Here is a 24,296-nt window from a genome sequence, read left to right as displayed (position 1 = left end):
ACGACGCTGGAACACGACGCTAGATGATCGCAGCGGGACCAGGTAAGTGATCGATAAACCCAAACTTTTCTCACTGTATTTTCATACAGTGAGAAAAGTTCGGGTTTATCGATAATTGTAATTTTTTTTATCCCGAACCAAGGTCGGGTTTATCGCTCAGGTGGTTAAACTGCACATAAATATCAAAAACTATTAAACAAGCTGGTACATCCAATCATTTACTTTTATGCCTTTGAGTAAAGATTTCATAATAAATGTGTTAAGGTGATGAAAAAAATCCAGAAACAGAGGAGGGAAACAGCAGTGATCCTTCCCACTACTCTCTACTAGAGTTTCTTAGTCCCTAAATACATGATCTGGAGATAAAGGGTGAGACTTGGCAGTCCACACATCATGTACTGTATATAGGCCCATACATACATTTTACATTACACCCGTTTCTTAAATTAAAGTGTTAAACACATATCTATTATAATTCAGCTTGCGGTACATATGAAATGCAGTGACAAGTGAGTTGGACCTAGTGGGCATAGGGACATTATTCCTAAATTATCTCTGAAAGTGCTTAGCTGGTGCTCAGTTTCATTGAGTTCTAGTATAAATTACATAAATATATGTATTTTTTTTCTAAATTCATTTTTTTAAATGTAAATTATCTATATATAAAAAACTAGATATTTTCACTTTTAAGCATATTTTAAAAGCCAGCATTCTAGCACACTTTTTTTTTTTTACCAAAAACCACTTGAATGAGAGTATGCATTATAGACCCTGAAAAAAATATCAGCTGCAGAGATCTTTTTTCGAAATGATAACTTTCTGATAAAACACAGGTTCATTTTCTTCAAAAAAAACTTCAAACCAGTGACTCATACAACACAGATAAAAGAGATGGAGGAATATGAAGGTCAAAGTGTTACACATTTTGGTTTTGTTATTGTTGGCACAGGTTTGACAGACTAATGTATCTTATTACTACAATTCATCCAAAACCACTAAGCCCCACAATGCGTACCATTTATGTTAAGCTTAAAATACAGGGAGTATTTCATTTTAGCTGCCAGATAATGAGACAGTAATAAGGAAGATAGTAAAATACCATAACATTAACAAGGAGATGCATTATGGCAAGTGTTTTTATTGGCCATATGAGCTGCCCCATTGCTTATTAACAGCTTTCCAAGTCAAATTCAAGGTCTTTGTCACCCTGGGCAAACAATAACTGTGACATGGATGCCACGCTTGGGGTGTCACACAACACATGTATAATAAAAGTATAAGCTGTTTAAGTCAGGCTGTAAAAACATGGATCACTATTTACTGAAACTCTGCTTTGGCATGGCGCCACTAGGATGTTTAAGTATCACCGTACTCATGAATTTAATACACAATTTACCCTTAGAATAAATTAAACATTTTTTTCTACTTATTCAAATTACATTTCAATTAATTATTTTATTTTTTGTTTTTTAGGTTAAGGTATAACTATGGCCATATTATGAACATTTAAATACTTGCATAACACTAACAAGAAGTGAATGAACTTTAAGAAAACCTTTATTTACTTACACAGTTATAGCCACTGTTGAGAAATTCATAAAAAAGAAAGTGATAAAATACTCCCATACTTTTTTTTTAATAATATACCTCCATCGCTTATCCCTGTATATGTGCATTTACAAAGCTGTTTTATAATACAGTAAAACCTTCTTACAGGAAGTAAAGTTTGTCTTTATTTGTCCTAATTTGCTTTTAATCAGTATATTTTAAAATTAATATCAAGTTGATACTGAATTTATGGTATAGTATTGTATAGTATGGAGTTAGGTACAAAGTACACCTTACTCATTCCCCAAAATGGTTGCGGGATCTAGCATACGAACCCATGATGGATGATACATATACCCAATCAGTGATGGGTGATTCTGTTTTAGAGTCAGCTGCTCTCTCCACTCTGATAGGAGTTGCTTTCACTCCCACCATTTCATTCACCCTCAGCAGCCAGGGACAGCTGTCCCCGTCTGTGCTCTTTCATGACTGGCTGAACGATTCTAAACAAAGTATCTCCAGCTGCCTTGGCTGAACAAAATGACAGGAGCAAAAAAGAAGTTTGCACCTCTCATATGAAAAAAGGGAGATGACTCCTGGTGGAAAAAGTACCATAGTTGAATGGATGGATCACGGCGTGCTCATATACACATCACTGTTAGTTGAAAATAAGAATACTAGAGCATTTTATTCTAAGGCATGATGTCTTGATTTCTAGGGTTTATTTGAACCCTTTTTTGGAATGGGTAAGGGGCACTATGTGCACATGTTCCCATTGCAAAGGGTAAAGGGGCTGATAGCTAAGGGCTCCATGATCAAAGGGGATTTTCAGATTCAAAATAAATTCTGAGATTTGACAGACACACACACAACACAGGGGTTTTGTTCTGGGGATAAAGCCCTCACTGGGGCAGATGGGAGTCAAAGGGGAAAACAAGATTTAGTGGACCTTTTATAGACAGAAGATGCTCAATGCCCCATTTCTGATCCAAGAAGGTCTTAAGCCTATTTTAGGGGCTGGTTTCAGTATTAAAAGGGTTACACTGGTTTTTTACTCTAGTTAAAAAAATATGTTTTGGTAAAAAATGTGGGGTGTGGGGGGGGCTGCTTCTACCTTTACTTTGTACAGCAGTCAGTAAGGGGAGCAGCTTCTGTACAATGTACAATTCAGAACTAAATCGAAACTTGGAATTCGGTCATTTCTGAGTTCCAGGTTGAAATCTGCAAATTCTGAGCTTAAACACAAAACTAAGAATACTGTGAATTCCAGGTGACCATCCCTATTAACAAGGACATTGTTGGTTTTTATTGTTTGTTAATTATTATGTTTGTGAGAGATTTAGTCCAACTTAATAAAAATTACGCATCCACAGAGATCTTAAATAACACAAAATGTAGACATTATAAACACACTGTGCAGCCTATGATATGGCCTAGGTAATGTATTCATGTAATGCTTAACAAAACTAAAGAAAATAGTTTGGCCAAATTTATCTTTATAAGAAGTCATTTACATTTGTACATCCTACATCTTAATGGGCCATTTTTCTTGTCCTAATTATTAGTCTTGTCTGTGGTAATATGATATTTAATTTTGTGGATTTATATTTTGCTGATTTAAGATTTGTGAATAGGGATGAGCGAGCAAGCGCTTATTGAAAATATAAGCAAGAACGGCCTTCTGATTCGCCCAGAGGTCGAGTTCTGGCCGAAGAGAAGGATTTCCAGGGCTGCATCATGCAGCCCTGAAAATCCTCTGCAATCCCCGGGCACTAGAGATTAATTAACCTCCAGTGGCCCGGGCATCTCAAACAGGGAGATTCCCAAGGCTGAATGCAGCTCTGGGAATTCTCCTGTTTTAATTTCCTCTTCCAAAATTTTTGCGAAATCGGTTCGTCGAAATTTCGCAGAACCATTGGAAGTTCAAGGAAATTTTTGCGAGAATGCCAGAGGCCTCTTCGCTGAGCATTGGGAGACTAGTTGCGTCTCCCAGAGCTTGGTTGCCCCCAGGACTTACTGCGCAAGGAATGGTGTCTGGAAATGGGCTGGCAGCAAACCAGGAGCCCACAGATATGCAGTATCAAGATTCCAACAGAGCCAAGTCCAGAATACAGAGCAGAGGTCATACACAGAATATTCATTCACCAAACAAAGTACACAAGGACAAAATGGTCCAGGCAGCATAAACTGGCAATGTCAGAAACAGGCAAGGTAAGCAACAGTAAATCAGATGATAAATCTCTAGCACAGAATAGCCCAGCTAAACGCTATAACAGGCACTGGTGACTGGGAGCAGAGAGGCTTTAAGGTCCCAGCAGCCAATAGCAGTGCAGGACTGAATCAGGAGCTGATCAGCCTCTAGAATCCCCTTTAGCTGTGCACAGCCTAACAATGGATGCTGGGGATGCCAAAAATCCATCAGGCTGCATGCTAAAGGGAAGCAGGGGCTGCTGGTATCCCAGTCCTCCTGGCTGCCGCAATTGACATTGCTGGACAGAACAGACAGTGTTTATTACCACGATGGTGCACAGCATGGAGTCGCCAAACAGATGAGCATTTCCTAACAAGTACCTTGAAAAAGAAAAAGTTTGTATTTTTCACTTCTGTTAAATTTAAAAGTAATTCATTGATAATAGAAGTGATGTTCCTTAAATGCAGTACTTCAGAGATATAGGTTAACAAAGCATTGTAACTAACAACTAATCTACACATATACATCTGTAAAGAAGACATATATTGTTGCCTAGTATTACACCTTACTTGCTTACTTTCATTTCATTTAAACACATTGTTAACTTCTGAAATTTTAAGTGTATTAGGTTAATGCACACAGAAGGTACTAAACACCAAACACTTGTAGCAGTACAATATCTTAATCAGCACACAATGACAAGAGGAATTAAAAAAAGTATCTCTTTTGATGAGATTATAACAGATGCAATGCATCAGATGTGAAAATTGGCAATATGATGTGATGTGGAAATTTTAAACTTCATGTTCTGCCAAGAAATGGGTTAAAGCAGATTATGGTATCTCTGCCATGTTCAGACCTGTGGTATAACATGAAGTGACAACTATTTGTGTGGCAGATGAAACTCTGTTTGAAAATCTTAAGTTTCCTTTTGGGAAGCAACAATTGAGAATGATATACCGGTAGTGGGGGGACAACTAGATTGCTGTAGTAGGGTAGCTTACCACCACTGGGCTAGGATATTTAGTACCTAACTCTACTTACCAGACTCAACATCTAGAAACTTCCATATCTCTTAAGATCAAGCTACGCTTTTCTTAACACAAGCTAAGGGCAGCCTCAAAACAAAGGGGTCCCCATATATGTAATTAGGTTACTTGACTTCCCCAGAAATTTTCCTTTGAATAATCTGCTGTGTAACCAAAGACCTGTCCTGTGTGTGACTGCTGTGCACAATTTGAATGAATGGCAATACTAATTGCCTGCACCCTTTCCACCCTGCACTCCATAACTCCTGGACTTGGGCTTGAAAATGCTTGCTCCTGACCTCTGACATTTTTATTATTCGCTATAAACCAACATCCCAATGAAAAAATGTTTAAAAACCCTCTTTATTTGGCATTCTAAATGATGAGTGAACATCCACTATAGCATATGTAACAAGGGAAGCACACTGAATCTGATGCATATTGTAGTGACGTTGCATGGTTGTTTTCACTTTCTTTGATTGGCATTATAGATACAGCATACCAAATACCACTAACCTCACAGCCTTGCTATACTTGCAATGTGCCTTTGTGTAAATACCTACATGACAAGCCTTCTTTTAAAGGTGAACCCATCAACTACTTTAGATGCATGTACATAACACCAACAAAATGATGCAGTGAAAACTAATGACAGTAGTTACAGTTTTCTCTTTAAAAATGTATTTTTTATGCAACACTTAGGATGGCTATAACTAGAAGCTAGAGCTTGTTCTGTAGTACAATCATTTCAATTGGGTTGTTAAAATTGAAAATTCTTTCAGAGACAAGACTGTATAAATATGGTTTTGTGTTCAAAATACTGAAATATGTTGGAATAGCCATTTTCTGCCAGGTAACCAAACACGACTATGTCAAACCTAACATGAACCCTTTAAAACGTCTCAGATTACAAATACTCAGCAAACACAAAAAGTTTTCTTTACAAAACATAGTAATAAAATGTCTCTGCAGATATATGTTTAATGTTGCAAGGTTTGCAAGCTTATCAAAACATTGAAAAAAAGAAAATATTAATTAGTGATTGCGGGAGCAGCAGCTGTACACTATACAGTGTACCTGTACACTATGGGGTTACTAAAGAATTAGTTTTCAGTTTAGGCTGTAAACTTAGTAAAGTGAATCACTGCAAGAGAATTTTCACTTGTCTTAGTAAATAAAGTGAATCACGGCTGACTTCCACCATCCAATCATGTGTAAGCAAAAAAACATGTTTGCTTCATTCCCTGTGATTGGGTATTCATTGCAATGTTCACCACGGTAAACATCACAAACTTCTTTGGTGAATGAACCCAAAGTATGAGATAGGTGTAGGGTAAATGTATAAATACAGTACACATAGTTCTTTTTATCTGAATCAAATGGATATATAGAGGCTCATTTCTAAAGTTCAGCCAAACAACTGCCTTTTCTTTCATCGTATGCCACCCAATGCTCCAAGAACTGGTGCACAATGTATTAACTGGAAGAAAAGCAAGACATATAAAGAACAGTACAATGTACAAAACCATTATGCCCTAAAAGGGGCTGGGGAGAACACAAAAACATTCATACGAACATACAAAATGGTACTTGCTATGCTGTATTTGGAAGTTGTGAATATTTAGAACAGGTGGTTTTTGCCCAACTGATTTTTACACCTGTAATTTTATTAAAAATGTTTAAAATGTTGCTGCACATAAAATTAAACCTCATTTTTGGTAAAATTTGAAGACAAGACTGTGCCAAGTAAACAGATACTAAATCTGTCAAACCTTGTACTTGCCAAACTGCCAAAAACAATGATACACAAAACTGTCTATATGCAACATTTTAAAAACAGTTACAGTTCATTATTTTAGAGTTAGTTTTCTTTCTTTTTCAGACAATAGGGACATTATTAATATGACGAGAGTGTTTATTAAGACTTCCTACAATAAACAAATAAGACTAAAAATCCCCTAGATAAAACAACTGTACAAACCTTGTTACTAAAAAGGACAACAAGGACAAAAAGGAGAAGCCCTGTCCCACCACAACCTCATATCCAGTGTTTATCTCTTATCTAATAGAAGCAGCAGAGCCCTAATTAACAGTAGAACAAATCTGAAATGGCTTCTGGAGCATGCCTTTTTTATAGTGTCTGGATGGGGGAACATGTATAAAGGTGTACAACAACACTAAAGATGGCTTCCGGAGTCCCTCTTTTCCCCTGGCTGCTCATTAGTGCACTAGGGCATTATGAGGGACCCTGTGTTGGAACATGAATTTTGGTCAAATATCGACATAGTTCAGATCCAACAGAACTAACCTAAATGTGCAATGTTCAGGACAATTTCATGGTTTTCTCAAACTTGAACGCCACATTATAAACCAAGAAAGCCAAATAAGGTTGCTCTTGTGGCAGTTATATTTTTCCTTTAGTTAAATTGATAAAGTTGGAAAAGATGCAAAGTTTAGCAGCTGTGAGGTTGCTCTAGGACATGTTGTTCTTATGTTTGTCACACTTTCACACTAACACAGAAGGAAATGTTCAGTGTCTTCAATGAAATATGGAACAAGAATATGCTTAGTTCCAGGCACAAAATACCAACTGTGCTGGGACAGGTTTTAAGTTTCAGGCTGCAGTTCACAAATTATACAGTGCACACAAAGGCTGCCAGCTGGAATATGTACTGAAGGCAGCTTTCACCACAGTTAAATCCACTTGCATATTCACAGCATGAAGCCAATGTAAAACAGACGGTTTAATCATGTAGAAATTAATAAAGGACAAGTGCAATTATAACAACTAGTACTTTAGCCCATCTTCCCAAGCCATAAAAACAAAAACCTAGAATTCCCCACCTATAGCACACTTATCTCAATGGGCCTGATTTATTAAAGCTCTCCAAGTCTGGAGAAAATTGACCATTATGGGTGAACCTGGGTGATCCAGCAAACCAGGAATAAATTTCATATAATCATTTTCTATTATTTGGCAATTGTTTTTCAAATGTTGACAGTCGATCTTCTCCAGTCTTGGAGAGCTTTAGTAAATCAGTCTCAATGTGTCAGTCATGGTAACCTACATTGGGCCAAAGATTATCTTCATGATTGGCTGCACTATCATAGTGATCCATTATCTGCAAAGGGTCATATTTAGACAGTCAGAATATTTAAAAATTGATACTAAAGTCTATTTGGGCTTTATTTAAAAAACAGTAAATCTGATATTACACCAAACATTCCCTGGTGGGAATCAATTACTGCCAAATAAAAATACATATGGAAATACATGGACCTGGAAGATTCCCACAAGTGAATGTCTGAATTACTATTATAAATAGAACCCTCTATGTTCCCCAGAATGACTTTTAAGTCTGAACACCAGCTATAGTAAGTATAAGGCATACAGAAGGGAGGCCGGAGGTAAACCACACAGGTAGGCATAGGAGTTCACCTTCACTTTAGCAAATTACATGCTGCAAAGGTACAGTAGATGAGCAAAGAATTACTGATACAGGTGAGAAACACTTTCATAATCCAAACAGAAAATCACTTTTCCTAATGTAAAATGTGTATTCCAATGAATATTTTGAAGATATTTATGTGTCATCAATACACCCCCAACTGAGTAATAACCTCCAATTTGGGGTTTATGATGGAAGAAAACATGAAAATACCTTATCTTTTAGAAAGGATTTCCTTTATCTTGCACTAATGGTCATCAAGCCTAAACCATCTGCATGTAAAAAATGTTAAAATAATCAACAGTGGCTCTAGAATCACAATTAACCATAGAGTAAACTACCCATTATTCAAAACCCAAAAGAATTTGTAGATTCCAGATAAATGTAGTTTCTGGTTGCTTTAGAGTTACTATTAAAACTAATATAACTAATATTATACACATACTATAGAATATGATAAACTCTGTATTGATTTGATATTATTATTGAAATACAATAATAAAAGAAAATTAGGACAAATAAAAACAAATTCACTTAATTTACCACAACTGTATTATAAAACAGCTTTAAAAATTAATGTATACGGAAAGTTAGTATAGAAGTATATTAATAATAAAATGTATGGATGCATATTATTTATATAATGAAGACACATGGGACATAATATTATTAATATACTGTAATATGAAAAAAGACTATTTTAATAAGGTGCAGAGGCATAATATTGTATTAATAGGTGGAGATTAATATTATTATAAAATATGGGAGCACATTATTAGTATTTAATAAGCATGGGAGCAGCTAATTATAATTATCACACTGAAGTATAGTATTATAAATATGATTATTATTATTATTATTATTAGTAATATTAGGAAAAGAACAAATTATTATACTATGTGAATCACATTACCACAGCAACCCCTGTTGTGGAACACAGTTTTTAGGAGGTTTCTGACATTGTTTGAATCTGGTTGGGTTTCAGCAAGGGGGAATTTTTTACTCATTCCTTTCGTATAGGGACAGCAACAGAAGTGGTTAGATGAGATTTGGGGACTGAGGCGATCAAGTGCATTGGATGGTGGGATTTCAGCAGGATTTAAGTTATGTATTCCTAAAGTGACTGAACTTTAAGTTATGTACATAATTTGACTAACATTTAGGTGGAAATATATATATATATATATATATACACACACACACACACATATATCCTTATGTATACTGGTGGATTACAATTAAGAAATAAAAGCTCGGGAGGCTTGTGTTTTTGTGGTGGGGTAATAACAACTGTTTGTTATGGCAGGCCTTGATGATGTCAAATAAAACCAAGGCAGTGGATAATGCAAAATTGATAGAACGGGTGTTCTGGAAATGGAAGGTCTATTCCATGTGATTTGTGGCTGGTACAGATTGTTATGGTACAGGTACCAGATGGCACTGTCAAGGGCCTAATTTGTTTAATGTAATTCTACTCCTATACTTTTTCAATTTATACATTCAGGTCTATGGTTGTTGTGTAAACAAAATACAAATACATTGACGCTATGGTAAAAATTCCTCCAACATACTTCAAAATGTTGTAAGCTTATTATAGGTTGTATTACTCTTGTCCATTTCCCATGTCTAGCCCTGCCCAAGTCATGTGCTTACTAAAAGAAAATAATTTTCGATTAATTTCTATTTTTTAGGTGACAAATAGATCTAAATATAAAAATAATACATACCTGCATCAGAATCTGGGGCATTTGTCTAAAACTTTCTTTGCTTTACAAATGACTTCTGGCGGTGTTAATATGTATTACATTACTAACCACACCTTCATTTTCAACCAGAATATTTCCCTTACATTGTTATTTTCACTTGCATAATCTTTGGTTGTTTCAGGGCCAAACTGAAGAGTGGCATATGAATGTGTAGTTACTTGTGTGGACAGCAAACAGATTACGGATGATGACCCCACATAAATTATTACTTTGTCAAAAAGTAAATACAATAAATTTGCTTTTTATACTGTTTATTTTTAAGGTATATATTTATGAGAAACTTGTGAGCTTGATCTGTGAACATAGGCCCTGCAGTGACATTCTACTCTCAAGTTTGAAACAGAAGAGGGTCAAAAGACTACTTGTAACACCAAACAGGTTGCGTTGGAGCTTGGAATAAAAATAATAGGAGTTAAGGATATGTTCTATCATTTATGGAAATTTCCAAACCCTAATTAACTCTCATGCAGCCAGAAACGTTTACATTTAAAAAATATATCAGCCTAATATCGTATCTCAACTGAATTATTTAATATTGGCAGCATAAAACTGCATAAACAGACTAATTGTATTTTCTCAGCATAATAATTTTACCATTACCTACCCTATATTAAAAACACAGCAAATAAGAATGCTTGAATTAGACTAATTTATTAGTCTAGATTAATCTAGATTTGTCTAAATTAATCAGACAAAGGTCAACAAAGGTAGATCATCAGAGCATTGAGAACTACAGCCTTAAATACAGATATAACTACCGACACCTGTATGAAACCTGTGGACTAGGCCTGGGCACTGTGGTCTGGGGAGCAGACAGGTAGAGTCTACCTGAACTAAAGTTTATCAACACAGGAAAATGTAAACTGTGCATGTTGTGGTTTGACAAGCACTATGCTTATTCAGTCTGCTCTTTAGGATTGTGATAATGTATATTAGTGATGGGATACATGATGATGTAACATTTGTTAATTTGTTTATTTACACTGTGCAGTACTTTTTACCTATTTGTAAATAACACCAATAAATAAAAAGCCATTTGACTGGCTCTCTGTGCTTTAGGAAGATACCCAACTCAGGAAGTCCAACTGCATCCCTACTATATTCTACTTGCTAAATTTTTTAAGTTAAGCTTTACCTGTTATATGTTTTATTAGTTATTGTAAGTTGTCCAATAGCTTTCTTCTATGCACCTACTAAGAAAAAGAGGGTAATAGAAGAAGGGATTTCAAAAATTGCAGTGTGCTGTTTTAACAGAACCACCACTCTTTATTTTACAGAATATGCAATTCTAACAATATATCAAAAGAAAAAAATGGCTTCATCAGACAAAATGAAACTATCAAGCTCTGCCAGTAAATGCTGTAATATTAAGAGTAATACTGATCCTGGTGTGTGGGTGTGGGTGTTATTCAAGATCATTGATTCAGGTGGTGTTTGCACAACTTATGATACATTTCACAAACGCTCTTCATGATCAATGCAAATTACTATTACTAGAAAACATTCAGTCTCATGACTCATTTATTTTAAAAGTCCAGATCACAGGTGTTCAATATTTTGCAGGCTTTGGCCCACTTTTTTTTCTGGGACCCCAAAAACCATTAGTTTTTATTTCCAGAACCCTTTTGAATAAATCAAATTTCTAATGATATGGAACTAAACAACCTATAATGACTGTATAGTCAGAACAGCCTTGGTTCCTGCACTTTAAGAACTCAGAGTAGCCCCAATCCCAGTACCTTCAGACTTCAAATCAGGTATAGTTCCACAGAGGGAGGTAGGACTTTGCTGGTATGGGGAGGACAGCATGCACCGAAATGTGAGTGATATTAGACAGACCTTTTAAAAAGTCCTGGAGGTGTAAATACCAGGGGCTAAGATAATCAGAATAGGCTCTGTAATCGACAGCTTGGTGAGCTCCCAATTACAGTCTATGGTAGCAACCATTTACATGTAGTCCCCGGGTTACATACGAGATAGGGACTGTAGGTTTATTCTTAACTTGAATTTGTATGTAAGTCGGAACAGGTACATTATTATAATATATGCAATTAGAACAGATGTTTGTCTCAACATATTATTAGGCAGTGTGGTGTCAGTTACTGTATAAAATACTCGCTGTGAGTTATTCACAAACAAAACAAAAAAAAACCTTTATGGAGCCTAGACATTCATTACCTTCTGGAGCAAGCTGTGCTTTGATATGCAATAAGAAACATTGTTTAAAATGCAATTTATTTTTTATAGCAAATTTGAATCACAAACAATTTGGCAAGTAAAAGTTACTGTATTTTAGCTGTGTATTTGGCTGATTTCCTGCTGCTTTACTTTTGCCTAACCATAAACCTAAACTTTTATTGTTTACTGATTTCACACATCAGCCTCATCCTGATGTTCAACCTCAAATTAAGCTAAAATTCTCTCAATGATGATATTTTATAACAGATGATGAATACAATAAATTCCAGCAATATTTATCTCCATCATACTACTATGTTTCTAAAACAGAAAGCAATATATCTATGAATAACTGAAATAGTCATGCAATCGGCTGTGCGCTCACCGAGAACCAAGACCTAGAACTGTGTGCAGGTATGGCCAATGATGAGGAAGTGTACTCAAATGCGCAAGTTACCACGCTAACAGGTTATTTAGAGCAAAACTAAAAAGTCTCACTTTAAAAATTAGTGATCAGGCAGGGCCTTATTGCAGAAAGGGACAGGCGTCATGTCTTGCTGAAGCTGTCAATATCGCTGAGCTATGCATGCGCTTGCACAGCTCAGCGTTAGTTGCTGGAATACCTGGCAATCCCGGCTTCCTCTGAGGTTGCAAAGACTGAATGAACTCCCATGTGTCTGGATCACAGTTAGAGTCATCCAATCAAACTTAACAAATATTGCAACTTAGAAGAGAAAAGGGAAGGTGACTATAACATGTAAAAAAAAATGTCCATTTAAGATACGTAGTAGTTCTTTATATCAAGTTTCAAATCTCTATTTTTTCTGGGGGCGACTATCCCATGGTTTATCTATACCTTTATAGGCCACAATGGTCTAAATTGACACATTGACACATTGTATGGTCATTGACACGTCATTTATTAACCCTGACACATTGTATGGTCATTGACACGTCATTCATTAACATCACAAACTGCAATCAGTAAATGGAGGGTAACAATTTCCAGAATCTGTTGTAGTTAATTGTCTTAAAACACCTATAAGCAAATAAGTCCCTACACAACTGCTACCAGCCCCTTTCCCCGACCACAGGATTATGGTTTTTAAATAACTATTATAACATCTGTGTAAACAGCAATGTGCTCACAGAAATTATGAAAACTTTACAGCTTCACCAAGTGATAAGCTCTGCAGGAGATGGCATCATAAAAGGTTATAGTCCTTTTTTTGTGATGCCTGGTTTTAAATGTAACAAAAATAGGTCCATCAAACAAATCTCAAGAAGTATTTGGAATTTCATGGTTGTAAAACATGCTGTGTCATATGAGAGCTCTGGAGGTTTGATGAGGGTTGAACTCTGCTCTACAGTTTTCTAGGCAAATCAATGACGTAGGAAACAGCAAAAACGGTATCTATGCCAGTGACAGCAAACTATTGTCACAATCAATTTACTATGTTTCCCTATAAGCTCAGAAAAAAACTGAGAAAGAGCCAATCATGTAATCCTAAGGCATTATCAATTCAGTCTACTCCAAAGAACTTTCAACTGGCATTACACCTAATATCCACCATCCAGTTACCATTGCACTTGCTTGCTTTTGATCTATACTAATTTTTACAGTGCTATGGGGAAAAACACAATAAAACACATGTAAACTAATTTTATACCTAATTGTATCTTGGCTTTAGAAACTGCCAAAGAACAAACTCACTTCCACCTGTACCACCTTGGATTTAGACTTACATGACTTATGTTAACCATATGGTGCTTACAAACAACAACAAGGTTTCCTTGGATTACCTCATTTAGAGAGTTTTCTATATTGAGATCTACACCAGTGCTGTACTTCTATCTTGTTTTTATTTACATTGTATTGTACATTTTAATACATGAATTGGAATAAAGCTTCAATTGGTTTTTATTATTTGTGGATAATAAATGTGTTTATTTTGACCTTCAAAGTCCCGTTATTTCGCTGGTTATCCCTAAGGAAACCTTGTAGTTGTTTGTATAGAATCTGAATTGGGATGTGGTCAAGATTCATTTAGTCTTGGAAAGGTGCAAACCATATGGTGCTTCTATAAAAAGGCATAATATAGATTTATGCCAGATATATAGTATATCAATCTAAATGTGGCTCCAGAAGTCATTAATCTGTTTAGAAACAAATACAAAATAAAGTAATTGGAAAAACACTAACACAAGCAATAACAGTGAAATATATTATTACACATATACTTTCCTGGTAAATACACACAAAGCAGCCTTTAGATTGCAAAAAGAAATGCTGAATAATCACTACAAAGCAGGGATGAAAGAAAGTAAAATTGAACTGTGAGTGTTGTACCAAACTACATACCCAGCAGCAGGGAAGATCGATCCTTGTCACTTACACAGATGGATTGTGTGAAAACTGATAATTCCAGTGTAAAACAAAAGACACTGCTAAAGGCAGATCCATTCCCTCATGGCTGCAGAGCATTTTATATTTCACTATTTTAAACTTTAACACCTACAAGCTTTAATAGAAATTCAAATTCAATTTGAACAAAATTACTCATGCTGACTCACCAACCACTACTTCCTTTAGCTGAATTCTTGTCATAGTTGTAATTGTGACTGGCCAAATTCACAGAGATTTTGGATCCCTGATGACACATTTACAGTAATAGAAAAGGGACTCAAGGATGGGAAGGACTAGAAGCACCCGACAGTTCTTTAAGAAGAAAATAAGATCCTGGGAAGATGTCACTGGCAGTTTAAAATATGTGGTATAATCCTACAACTCAATTAATATCCTAATAAACACACAAATCCAATATATATATATATATATAGTTAGTAGTGAATAAATATATATAAATATATATTTAAACAAAATACATATATATATATATATATATATATATATATGTATATATAGTGAAAGTGTATAAAGGGGTGTGTAGGAACTATATATTGTTTTCAATTATCTGCACCACAGTTCCTTCTGGCTTTCGTGAGAACCATGTGTCCGGAGGCTCCACTTAAAACAGGAACTCCATACCTCTGATGGTTTGGACCTGAAACCCCGCCGCCAAGCCGAAAGGATGACACCCTATGCTTGCAAGCACAGCCAAACCTGAAGTGCTCTGTGCAGCCCGTCCTGTAAACCCAGACACCATGACATCTGCGCCACTATAATAGACCACAAAAAGACTGTAGTAGGCATAGCCGTTCTCATCCTCAAAAAATCAAATTTAATATCCTGGATGAGTTCCCGCATAGATCCTAAGCCCACATCATTACCCCCCGCATGAACCAACAATATGTCTGGGGGATATCAGTTCACTTCAGGAATTACCCGGCTCCACAGCATACCAGAGACACCTATCCAGCGGACCTGCACATCACCGCATGCCTCCCATTAGGGCGCACATCTGCTCTCTTCGCCCCCAGTGCATATATGAGTGCCCAAGGATCCAAATTAAACAGCCAGCAGTGCCTGTAAAATACAATTAACAGTCTAACAACCACTACCCAAACCCACACCTTCGGAAACAACCCCAGTACAATTTTTTAATATATCTTAGAAGCATACCCCATCCCTATTAAACCTGAAGCAGTTTAGGCCTCACATATAGTTGAAAACACCTGGATTCTTACCGGCCTAAGCGCTTAATAATCCTTGCATGCAACCCCTAGCGAGCTGCTTCTATATCTGCCCCAATCCTAAAGGAGTGAGGGAAGTAGCACCCCACAGCCACTATTCTATTAATCACAACGCTCAAATACTGGTCCACTGCCTGCCACGGGCAAGCTGCGGAACCAGGCAACCTAAAAAGCCCCAAAGTAACTCCCGACCTCCTTGGTCCGTCTTAGACTGCCGCACTCGAACCACCATTTTGTGTTCCCGTAACAATACATCTCCCAGGACCAAACCACCCGCCACGTTATTACTGGGACATACCATCTCACCGAAAAAAAACACCCTGAACAGAGACACCTCATAATCACTGGTACACACATCTCCCAACACACCCAACAGCCATCCCAGTAATGAAAAAGATACTGGCCTTCTCTTATCCACCTGCACATGTTCCCTTTCATAACCCTTTAGCGACTGCTGCACCACAAAACTTTTTCCACAAAACCCTTCTGCCTAACTAAGCTCCCGACCTTCCCTTCTGAAAATTACTCACTAGAAACACCATTACCAAAGCCTCCAAATACCTCTTATCCAGTTCACCACCGGCCAACTGAACTAACCCAGACCACTCCTTCCATACCTACACATATGCTGCCCAGGTCCCTGGGGTTCCAGGCTGAATCAGATTGAAAAGGATCCTGACACAATCTTCCACAAACCATAAGGACAAGTAGCCTCATGCTGCTCCGCTGCCGGTGCCAATACCCACTAGAACTGAGAAAGAGATTCGGCCAACTGATTAGCAGATCCTGGGACATGCACCGCTCAAACACAAAAATTCCACTGCACACATAAAAACACCAAATATCTCAACAAACATATTACAGGTGGGGAGGAAGCAGAATTCTTATCGCCATAACCACCCCCAAATTGTCACAACGCAAGATGACCTTCCAGTTTTGCAACTCCTTGCCCCATAGCTCAAGCGCTACCACTATAGGGAAGAGCTCCAGCAAGGCCAGATTTTTGCACAATCCCAACTCCCTCCACTCACCTGGCCATGGCTCAGCACTCCACTGCCCCCCAAAATAGGCTCCAAAACCCATCAATTCTGCCGCATCCGTGAACAAATCCAAGGCCTCGTTCTCCACCCCTTCTGTCATCCAGAGAGTGCGTTCATTGTAATTCTACAAAAACGGCAACTATACTCCCAGATCATACCTCAGATCACTAGTCAGTCTCTAGTTAGTCGTACGAAATGGCCCGGAGTCTTAACACCCCCCGTCGCTGCTGCTAAATGTCTGTAAAACACCCTCCCCATAGGCATGATCCTACAGGCAAAATTTAACTTCCCCAAAAAAGACTGCAGCTCCCGCAGGCGTAAATTTTTCAACACATAGGCCCTCCGCATCAACATTTGCAACTTGTCAGAAGGTAGCCTACATTCCATTGCTACTGAATCTATAACGATTCCCAAAAAACACAGCTCAGTCCCCGGCAACTCCTTCTTATCCCCTGCCAGTGGAACCCCAAAAGACTCCGCCACCCTCTGCAATGCCATCAATAAGTATGCACACTCATGCAAACTAGGGGGGCCAATGCACAAAAAATCATCCAGAAATTGGATGATGGAACTTAAACCAGAAACCTCAGGAACTAAAAACCTGAAAAGGCACAAGAAACTGAACAGCCCATCGGCAAGCACCTATCCACAAAAACAAGCCCTGCTATTCACAACCCAACAAAGGAAATCCCGATGAACCGGTAACAAATTAAATGAGGACTCAATACCAACCTTGGCCAACAAACAACCCCTACCAAATTTTCTAACCTGCATGACCCCGGGAAGCAGTGGAGCCAAACGAGACTGCTCCCAGTCCATGCCATGCTCAGCCGCAACTGCCCTCAGGCGACCAAGTAAGTCTTTCATTGAGTCCATGTGCAATTTTCCTTCCTCTTTCTTAAGTGAAGATCAGTTTGTTGATCCTCCCTCTTTCATGTGATTTCGGAAGTGATGCGTTCTGAGCACTAGGCCGCTAGTTTCTGACTGATGGCAGCAATAGTGAAGATTAATAGTACTGAATCAGTACTTGATTTGCTTGGAAGCATGTCTACATAAAAGAACCTGTCACATGTACTATGTTATTACGTAGGGCAGTGTTTTGCAACCTTTTTAACATAGAGGAACCCTTAAAAGAACTTTCAGGTCTTGGAGAACCCCTGGTATAGTTACTATATCTACAACTCACAGTTCATTAGCATGGTGGTCAGTAGGAAGAAGGATTCTTACATTGCTGGCCAGAGGGAAGGATGACAACCTTACAGATATTTAAACTGATCTGAGAGTCATAAACTGCTCTATGCTCAAGGAACCCCTAGCAACCTCTGGAGGAACCCTGGTTGAGAAACACTGACACAGGGGCTTTTCTGCTAAATTTTACAAAAATAAAATTGCGATTGTATGCACTAAAATTAAGTTTATTTTTTACTGATAATATGTTTTAATAATGCAGTTGAGCAAATATTACCGTATATGCATTACCATCTGCCAGTACCATTCTTTCATTCATGCCAAATATAACATGCATATTGAAAATAAATATACATTTTGAATGTTATTTTCTGGGTGGAAATGAAATGCTAATTTTGTAATAATTTATATTCATAAATTGATTGTACCTTTAAGAAGAAATCTTGAAGCATTTTGCAGAATGAAGCAGAATACTACATGCACTACTTTTAGTAATATGGTGTAGTCTAATAATACATTGTAACAAATGAATCATGAAATATTACAAATTACTAAAAACAAAATAATCAGCACCCATTTTAAGTAATAGTACTCCAAAAGGATAATTAAAGCACATGTGTGGAACCTAATTTCTTACTAACAGACTACTCTGTAAAGGACCCAAATGCCTTGGTTCTAAATTGAAATGTGTGTCCTGCTCATGCAAGAAAAAGAACCAGATTACCCTGCCTCTCAGAACAAGCTCATATGTCATTTGCTGCTCCATTGAACTTAATATAACACAAAAATGCTCACCAGCGAATTTTAAAAGGATGTCTAGAAGGATCTCTGGGTGGAGGGATTAAAAGTGCTAAAATGAAGAGGGTTGGCTTTTCATTCACTCTTGCAGATTATTGAGTTTAAGTAAAAAATCACAAAAAACATGGCTTCATCTTATTTATTATGCTCATTGAATCTTCACTTTGCAAACTGCATATTAAAGAACATCCTCAGTTCCTTTAGTAAATCAATATAAATGTCGAGTGGGAAAAAAAAATTAGTCCTTCCCCATTGCCCACATTAGACATTACAGAATGGTGTTTATTTGGGCAAACAACATAGGCGTCTGTTATTCACTACTAGGTATCATTTTGCCCCCTACAGTTACCCCATGAAGCTATGCAGAAAAATCCATTGTACGATTTTTTTAATATTGGATCTAAATAGGAAGTTTTATTTACCTGAATCAAATGATAATAACTGTAAATGTATCAGTGTTATTCTGGCTTTTAATGTAATAATTTCTTATCTAACCCCTAAATAGTGATGGAAAATGAGTTATTCACCACACATTCCTTCCTTTATTCACTTCCCAAACCCCTCCTGACACTGTTACTAATTCCTACTGAAAGCAAAAAAAAAAAATGCTCTCCCACAGTGTATTATTTCATGTAGAATCATTGGAATTATTGCCTCACTCAAGAAAATGCATACTTCTCTGTTAGAGAGACAAACACACACACAAATACAACAAGAGTGCTCATTTGTGTATCAGCAGCCATCCCCGCTTCAGAAACCAAGACAATATAAACTGCTTTGTCATTACGTAATTTGGTGTACATAGTTTTTGTATATTTTTTATTAATACGCCACTTTAGGTGACCCTGTATTTTCCCAATAACAGCATGGTAACAGGGTCAGTTCGAAATATCCTTTTGAAAGAAAAACATGAAAGGAGTTTGAATCGAAAATATTATACCATGAATAAGCTATAAATATTGATTTTTTTTAAATATAAAGTGTTTCTTTCAAATTTTACATTTGTCAAGTAAACCTCCTATAGAGAAAAGTGTCTCCTTGCAGCCCAATCCCCCTCCCTGATTGCCCAGCTCCTTGTATGTTCCCCTTCTTGTTCAAAATATTCCCCTAGTTTAAGTGTCAACCTGCTTTATATCTCTGGCATGGAGTCAGCAGATCAAACCCTGTCAGCATGGGGTTTGTAGTCAAATGCTTGCACACATACAGTCAGCAAGATTAAAGGATCTGCCTCGCACCTTTCTGGATGCATTGTAGACAGAATGCAGACACAAATTCTAGCAAACCCCTGCAGCTGACAGATCACAAAGGCCCTACTGAACTGCTATTCAGCCCTGCTGAAGGGACCTAAATGCAAATATGCATTGGCAATTAAGGACAAAGTAACTGGTTTTCTTCAGTGCCCCCTTCCCAGTAGCACATACTTACCTTTGCTTCAGTATTCTATCACCCCATGCTTTCAATGGGTATGAAGAAAGGAATTGTATTAGCACTAGTCGCTCAAGTTAGAGCATGCACAGGGTTAGGGACTGTCCTCACATTCTTATGTAACAGTGCCGGGCCAATCACCAAGCTCCAGAATCATCATTTAGGTGGAATGATTTGCATGCTCGATCATACCCTAAGACCCTAAGTATTTTCTTTGAGCTTAGTGGGTAAATGGAGAAGTGGGGGACTGAAGGAAAACAGTATGTGCTGCTAGGGGACAAGAATTAACGCAAACGAGATTGTAGGGCATACACATACACAAAACACATTAAGCAGGTTTACAATATAAATCATACATAAAACATGCAATTCATCAGTTTCATAAATCATAAATGAAAACTGTTTTTAATTGCTAAGGTCAATAACATTCATTACTAAAAGGACATCTATATTAGCAGTGATAAGCAGATAACAATGCAGTGTGAAAAAAAACTACCAGTCAGTATCTAATAAAGTGACACCTGTGATTACAAAAAGCACAAAAAAAGATTACCTTACCTTGCACTGCAATGACAAGTTCCATATCCTTGCTTTGAGCACAATCCTAGTATTAAACAATGCTCATACCCTTATCTTAAGCAACTGAGATCAACACATTTCTTCCCACGGCCAAAATCTAAAATAAATTTATGACCCCCAACCAAATGCACTCTGAAAAAAATATTTTCTCACGGAAATAGATCTGCAAGAGATCTTTTCTGTTGAAGCCACTGGCCGGCAGAAAAAATACCTAGAATTGAAACAGCAGAACGATTTGTATACATTCTGCTAATTAAATATGTAACCACAGGATACTGGCATACATCACAAATTAAAGTAATTCTCAAACTGACACTGTTGATACGTTGGATGTATTTCTATTTTAAATACATATAGAAGCCATAAAAAACATTAGGAGCTATTTATTATTTTATTACAAAAACACATAATGCCTCACAGACAGAAGGTTCTTATATGTTTCTAAATAAAATGTTTCTTCCCCTTTGAATGACACACGGCTCTCCGCACATGCACGGCCTGGATTCCTAGGATTGGGTGGTCTGTGAGGTCTGAAAGGTATGCGACCACTGGTCTAAACACAGGACTCCAGTCTTCACTGGACCTAAACAGAGCTACCTGAAGTGAACATGTAGGTTTGGAAGTAGCATGTGTGTTCATGGAACATTTTTAGAACCAGGAGTACTAGGAGTACAAATAAATTCTCTTTAATAATTTGTCAATACTGATACAACATACTGTAACATACAGCACAATGTACAGAACAGGACATCTGTACATAACATGCTGCACAGTATAGAAATAACAACTAACAATACATTTAGCACACACACATCAAGCTCATAGCCTTCCTGTTTCCTCACAATTCTTACCATGTTTACTCTAAACTCTGTAATGTGAGCGGGTGTGAGGCTATTTCGCCCAATCACTTTGTGGGATTATTCTCTAAACTAATTTCAGAATAAGTGTTGGTTTTCGGTATCCTCCCTGTTTTCTTTAGCTTGTAAGGCTCTGTCATTTCACTGGCCTTCACTATGTACTGTATATATTATTTTTGCTATTTTTTGTAACTGTGAATCTTTGTGCAGATGTCTTATGAAGTAAAAGTTATATCAAACTTTTCAGTGAATGCATACTCAAGATTTTATTATTTAAGGCTACTTTTTAATTACTAACAGTACCATTAATAAGTCTTCTGTTAGCCAAACATCTATGTTTAAGCACTGCAGCATCAATTAAAACCCCAAATCAAATAAGGCAAATTCTTAAAGAATGGTTGTTACTTATAAGTATTGCCTTTCAAACTAAAACTTACAAATTCAAAAACCCATTGTGTAACTGTGCTTGGCTGCAGTATTGAACCTTTTCATGCCACCAGAACCTCTTGGACAGACAACCGCTCACCACCTACTTTTGAGTTCTGCCCCTCCTCAAGTAGACAAATAGTTTTACTTTAAGGCAGAGATGCTTGGAAAGATAGTCTGGCACTTATTGTTTTGCCTACTTTGTTACTACGTGTTAACATTTGATTGGCCCTCCTACTGGATGAATTCAGAGCAGCAGTGTACTAGCACATAAAACAGGAAATGTGTCAACCACGTTACTTCTATATATTGTTTACATTCACTTATCAACTTAAATTCCTTTTGCATTGCTCAATTTTAGGTTTAGTTGGCCTGTAACCTTCACCTCCTATGGCAATAAAAATATATGGATGAATCGAAACAGAATCCAGCTATTTACTACCAAATACTGGGGAGGAGTTTGGGTAAATACTCTTCTTTTCTACTAAGCATGCCAGACCCAATATTTATTGCCAAAGCTGAAAGCCCAAAAATCATACAGATGATAACAACGGTGGTCATACAACAATCACACAAGAGGTGAAATGTGGTTATATCCCAGTAACAGGCAAATTAGGTCTGCATAATCTAATTTCCCAATTTATGCATCTTGAATGAATACTGTCATCTATGGGGCAATTAAAACTGAAAGTTATGTACATTTTGGTACCTTTCATTGAAAATTTAATTTGAAAGTTGAATATCCAAAAGTCTTCACTAGATAAAACATTCTGCCCATAATGGTATATTATCTGTGTTAATATTTCCAGAGGATGTAAGTATTCTACATTTATGTGAAAAAAAGATAGATTTCATCTAAATGAGCAAATCTGAATGTGAAAAGTTTAAATTAAATAGTTAATTTCATGCAATGATATTGTTAGAATTACCTGTAAAGAAAATGGACCTGTCGTTATTGTGTAGCTAACTGTAGTTGTGCTTGGCCCCACTTTGCAAAAATAATTTGTGGAAATCATTTATAGTCCTCAAGTTCATGACTCATGGCCCAATTAGTGGGAACTGTCTTTCACTGCTTTTTAATTTCCTTTTTCCCTGTTTGCTTTATACACAGCCCTCGCTGTAACCTTTTCATGGTCCAGTGTTCTGTCTCATTTAAAAACATAAAGAAGGCATAAAGAATTACAGTTTTGGAATGAAATATTAGCATTTTTTTACCAAAAAACATCAGACTACTAAATATTCTGCATGAAATTAACTGTAGATTTGTATTTCAAGCAGCAAATGCTTGCTATAAATGCAGGCTGATTACAGTTGTAGAAATCTCATAACACTATCATCAGATAGAATCTTCTGTATAATCGGAGAAACAGACCCAGGGGAAAAGAGGGAAACTATACAAAACATTACTAATAATACCAATAATCAGCAAATTTGTGCACATTCATCAAACCTTTTGAAAGTCCTTAACAATTTCTAGGGAACAAATACATTGGGCTTGATTTATTAATGCTCTCCAAGACAGAAGAAGATAGACTATTATGGCACAACCTGGGTGATCCAGCAAACTTAGAATGGATATCTTAAAATCATTTGTTATTATTTAGCAAATGTTTTCAGTCCTGGACCAAATCCATTCCAGGTTTGCTGGATCACCCAGGTTCAACAATGATAGTCTATCTTCTCCAGTCTTGGTGAACTTTGAAAACAAAATTTGGTTTGTTTTTTAACATACAGTAATGATAAAATGTATGGATTCTAGAACATACAGAACAGTGTACATAGTGAAGTCCAGACTATATTACAAAAAGCTTACCATACTAAGTGGAGAAATCTGGAGTATGCAACATATAGCACTGTATACACAATGCAACAGTCTAGAAAGTGTAACATAACATATATAGTATAAGAAGTATAAGGAGAATAGTGCAAAGTAGAGTCTTCTGCTTATAGTGTACCATATAGTACTGTGTGCAAGTTGCAGCAGTCTAGAGAATTTATTGCACACTACGATGAGTGTAAAGCACAGCATGAAGTTATAAGTAGTATGTACTGTACAACACAACCTACCGCATTTAATGTACAATACTGACTGATGAGTGCATCAGTCTGAAATATATAATATGCAGAATTATGAACAAGGTGCAGGGATCTTAAATAAAACTTAGAGCA

At 36.9% G+C, this 24,296-nt stretch overlaps 1 long non-coding RNA gene across 15 annotated transcripts in view; it reads right to left on the bottom strand.

Moving 5' to 3' along the window:
• Positions 1-24,296, bottom strand: part of LOC140329280 (uncharacterized) — a 293,563-nt gene that overhangs the window by 219,708 nt on the left and 49,559 nt on the right. For 2 of the 15 annotated variants that reach the window (XR_011920460.1, XR_011920455.1), the window contains exon 1: positions 14,523-14,648. The exons of 11 other annotated variants lie outside the window; for them this stretch is intronic. This is a non-coding gene — a long non-coding RNA (uncharacterized lncRNA). Of the gene's footprint in view, positions 1-14,522; positions 14,649-20,823; positions 20,891-24,296 lie in introns of those variants that run through there. 2 more of the 15 variants (XR_011920462.1, XR_011920456.1) reach the window with 2 other exon arrangements.

The sequence above is a fragment of the Pyxicephalus adspersus genome, chromosome 4 (assembly GCF_032062135.1).
Source record: "Pyxicephalus adspersus chromosome 4, UCB_Pads_2.0, whole genome shotgun sequence".
NCBI classification, from domain to species: domain Eukaryota; kingdom Metazoa; phylum Chordata; class Amphibia; order Anura; family Pyxicephalidae; genus Pyxicephalus; species Pyxicephalus adspersus.
Note: the sequence above shows the minus strand (reverse complement) of the source record. Positions and strands in the feature narration are given on the sequence as shown.